This window comes from Triticum dicoccoides, chromosome 4A, assembly GCF_002162155.2.
Source record: "Triticum dicoccoides isolate Atlit2015 ecotype Zavitan chromosome 4A, WEW_v2.0, whole genome shotgun sequence".
In the NCBI taxonomy this organism is placed as follows: domain Eukaryota; kingdom Viridiplantae; phylum Streptophyta; class Magnoliopsida; order Poales; family Poaceae; genus Triticum; species Triticum dicoccoides.
In genome coordinates, this window is record NC_041386.1 from 117,357,270 (window position 1) to 117,362,006 (window position 4,737).

A 4,737-nucleotide genomic window follows, 5' to 3' on the forward strand; every position below is an offset into this window, starting at 1 on the left:
CCCCTTAGCATGTTGTGGTTTTGTACCTTGCATGTGCTTGTATATGCTGTGCTTCCAATTTGCTTATCTTGAGAAATCAAGTATGTGTATGTTGGTTTGCACATCATGTACGTGTGTGTTGTGTGTTGAGCCTTTTTGCATCTTGTTTATTTTTTAATTGGCTCTTGTGAGAGATTAATGAAATATCCCATTATGGGGGAGTGACGGTGTCCTGGACTAGGGGGTACTCACCAAGTCGTCTCCCGATCTATTAGATTGGGCCGAGGCCCCCCATGGCCAGTTCGGACAGCTGCCGCATACAAGGAAGATTCCACAAAGACTTGGCGATCAAGACAAGGACTTCTCCCCACCAGCGTATTCGGCTAGGACTCTTGTTAACCTAGGCCTCTGGTGCATTATATAAACCAGGGCCAGGCTAGTCGATAGAATATACAACTCCATATACAACTCCATATACAACAATCATACCGTAGGCTAGCTTCTAGGGTTTAGCCTCCTTGATCTCGTGGTAGATCTACTCTTGTACTACCCATATCATCAATATTAATCAAGCAGGACGTAGGGTTTTACCTCCATCAAGAGGGGTCGAACCTGGGTAAAACATCATGTTCCCTGCCTCCTGTTACCATCCGGCCTAGACGCACAGTTCGGGACCCCCTACCCGAGATTCGCCGGTTTTGACACCGACATTGGTGCTTTCATTGGGAGTTCCGCTGTGTGATCGACAAAAGGATCGATGGCTCGCCTGCAGATCAACTACGACTTCGGCGTCTTCGTCACCAGTTCGACTGTTCACCTTGGTTCGACCAAGAATTGCGCCCCGTGTTCGGATCACCATGTTCGGACGAGGGCCTTCATCAAACATCAACTCCGATCTTTATCAAGATCACGGAGGAATCATCTATGGAGCTCGGGGGCTCAACGTCAACATTGCCCTCAAGCAACCGTGCTGTTTTTTTTGGACAACGAACTCGTATCTGCCGCCATCACCTCCTTGAGTATCGCTTTGACGATCGCCTTGGTGGAATTGTGCGGAATTGAGTCTATAACAACCCTGGAAAATTTCGTCGAGTTCCGATGGAGGAATCTCTGGCAATCCACGATATACGGGAGCCCTGTCAAATCTGGATGGGAATTTGGATGAGTTTAGGGCGTGGTGTCCAGCTTCTACCTCGGACGTCCTTTGGAAGATCCAACCGTTGATCGGCTGCGGAATTCCTATATCTACCACCTCTCAAAATTTCAGCTCGATCCGACCGTCCAAACTCCGGGAACCTTTCGATTAGCGCATCACTTTTCGGATCTGTTTTCTGCACGAAAACGAATCCGACCCGAGTTCATCTTTTTTATGAACGGGATTTCGGACATCCCTTTTGAAGGAAGTTTTGTATGGGGTATTGTGTTTTGTTCCCGAACACATCCCACTAACTTTAAGATCTTTTGAACATGATCTTCAACATCATGCTGGTGTCAAACCAGTCCGGCAATATTACTCCACGGCTGCCGACCTGCGCTAGACACGTCGTCACTTTAGCCGAGCTCAACTTCTTCGGATCATCATCTCGGCAAGCCGAACAAGAGTCCGGCATCGCAAAGGATAAATCATCATCAACATCGCCGCCCCACGGATTACACGGAGCGGGCATACCAGCATCGTCGCATGGTTACTTCATCAAGCCGGCATCGACCACGTCATGACCTGCATCGACAGGGCCGCACTATTGCTTCTTCAAGCTGGTGTCCATCACGCCGACCTACTTCGACTCATCGGCTGACATCGAGGCTTCGACATCTCGGCTGGACCGGGGGCTTCGCCATCTCTTCATCAACCTACTCCAGACGCTTCGGCGTCACTAGCCGACCAGCTCCGTCACGTTAGCTGGACCGAGGGTTTTGCCTCGGCGAGTCAACCTTTACCAGCACTGCCATGCCATCGTTTTATCGCCCATCAGGCAATGGGTGTGCGGAGCGAGTCCCAATTTTGGGAATCACCTTCCTTCGGATTGCTACAACAAATAAACCAGGTGCTATTAATCCCAGTATTTTTTGCTTGTTTGGGTTCATTTTTCCCAAGGAATTATTACTCTGGTTTGTCCATGATATGTACACAGGTCTATCAAATGGTGACCGCATTAACGACGGTCGCGTGGTGGTTCGATCAGTTTCCGTACATAGTCCGGCGAACGCCGCATCCGGAGCTCGGACCAACCTGTGAATTCAGGCTTTGCCACGCCTCTACTACATCACGCCGACGCCCTGCATCGACATTGACTTCAGCGCCAGGCCATATTTCTTCTATTCCTCACTTTGCATAAATTATTTATTATGCAACATTTTTTTTAATTATCATTATTACTATTATCTCCGGTTTGCACTATTTTTTGTGCACAGGAAAATGATCCGGAGACTTCGGCGTCACTCTGACGGTCTGCATTGACCGTGCTATGTCACCACTTCAGCGTGGCGAGCTCTCCGCTCCGCCACCTCGGGACCGGCTTGGGGGATGGAACCTTGCCCCGCATCAAGCTCGGACCGCGTCATCAATACCGAACACATTAACCAGCTAAATCGCTTTCATGCTCAAAGCTTTAATTTCTAACTTGTGCTCGGTTCGACCAAGCATTATACTTTTTTGGAAAAAAGTTGCTTGTAAAAAATTTCCTTGTCCAAACTTTGTTTGTGACGCATAAATTCAAATACCCCGTTTACTTGGGGGCTTCCTTTATGAAGCTTTTTCCTGTTGCATATGATTATACTTGTACGGCTTCGTTCCTTGTTCGTGTATTACGCCACAATATGCACCATATTGACTTAAGCGATTTGCAAGCTGGGTTGCCTCGCTCCTGTGTTTACCCCTACGTTCCCGATTGTTCGGCTAGGGAGTAAAGGGAGCACCTCTGCGATTGTCACGATCGGGTCAACCAAGCCGGACCTCAGACTGGGTGAAGCCGAAAGCTAGCGCTCTTATAGTTTTCAATGATGGTCGGCACACAACGGAACTCATGAGTATAAAAAATCTATTGCACAAGTCTCATAATAACAACGAGCACCGAATAAAGGTATTGGTGGGGGTACTATTTTCTTCGAAGATGCTTCTTACACTTCACGGTAATATAGCATAAGTTCCCTGAGCGCGTTTTGTCTGTTACAGCCTTATGGCCTGATTGCCTGGTTATTGAAAACACCGTCGATATTCTCGACCGATGGAGTACATAACACTTTTCGGTCCTTGACCGAAGAGGGAGAAGCTGACGGTCGGTTAAGACGCGTTTAAAGTTCGGTTGAACATAGATACGATATAAGTACTTCGGTACATGCAATCATTCTTCTACCCAAGTCACTTGGGGGCTCTTAAGTTTATTTGAGCCATTTTATAATAAGTGTTCTTCTTCTTAGTCGTTGCAAAGTTTTATTATTATTTATCACTCCTTTTTTCAACACGAGTGTGCGGTCACTAGCCGGAGAGCCTAATTTCTCTCTCAAAGCCGCTAGAGTTTAGTTTGCTAAACTGGCCTGATGAGAAGTACTCCGCCCTCGGGATAGGAGGTTGAAGCCGTAGGCTGACCCGCTCGAAGTCTTGAGATAGGATGTATCATGTTAAAGCACGACAGAAGCACTTCTTTTTTCTAAGACCAACTTTCGGATTGGCACCGAACACTTGATATTGTTCGGACGTCATGTTTTTACTGACGTTTCTTGGTTTTCCAAGCTTTTTGGCACTTTTAAACTATTTGTGCTTTTCCAGCATTAGTCTCGCAGTGCAACGCCGGACACCTTTAGGGATTCGGCAAAAACATTCTCAGATATTGCTATATATGCATCGGTTTCGAATTGTGTCTTCGGTCAATAGTTGGGTTGCCCGGATCCTGCACTTGCTTCCTACGTTCCATTTTGTTCGGCTAGGCATGCAAAGGGAGAACCACTGCGATTGTGCTTCTAGCTCACATGGTTAAGCACCTCAGTGGAGAAAGCCGAAAACTGACTTTCACAATAAGCGTAAACTGGTCAGCGAACCGATGACTATGTTAAATGATGGGCCGTTCATAACATTGGCCGAAGTGTTTACGGCTTGACCCCGACTGTCACCGAACACTACCGGGGGCTATTAACTGGCCTCCCAGACTAAATCTTCAATATTTTGCTCTTACATTAGAGCTGAGGTTTAATGATCATGCTTAACATGACAACCCAAAGAAAGGAAACGATAGTGGGACTATTTTCTTTGGAAGACATTTCTTCTGTTAAACAGTAATATAACTTTTTGCGTACCTTTGTTTATAAAACCGTATGGCCAGATTGCCTTGTTTGTTGTAAATCTTTGCCCTCATAAAGGCTTTATAAAGTAGGACAAACACTCCTCGGCTACTGGCCGAGGAGGTGGAAGCCGATGGTCGGTCAACAAAGTTTTGTACAATGCGGATCCGAGCATTAATGACGTAAAGTACTTGGATACATAGAGTCATTACACATAATTTGTGATTTTACTATGGATATTGATCCTTAATTCGGCCACCCGTGCCTGCATTAAGGCTCGGGGGCTACTGGGCTTCGGGCTTATTATTTAGAAATATTAAAGGGGCACATCGATCCCCTGATCTGGTGTTGCCACCCGACCAGTGTCTCGGGGGCTACTGCATTGCTTGTCCAATGCAGAAAATTTTATGTGCAATATAGTTTCCGAGGAGATTTTGATCCTCAGGTTGGTCGGCCACACCCAACCTGAGTCTCGAGGACTGA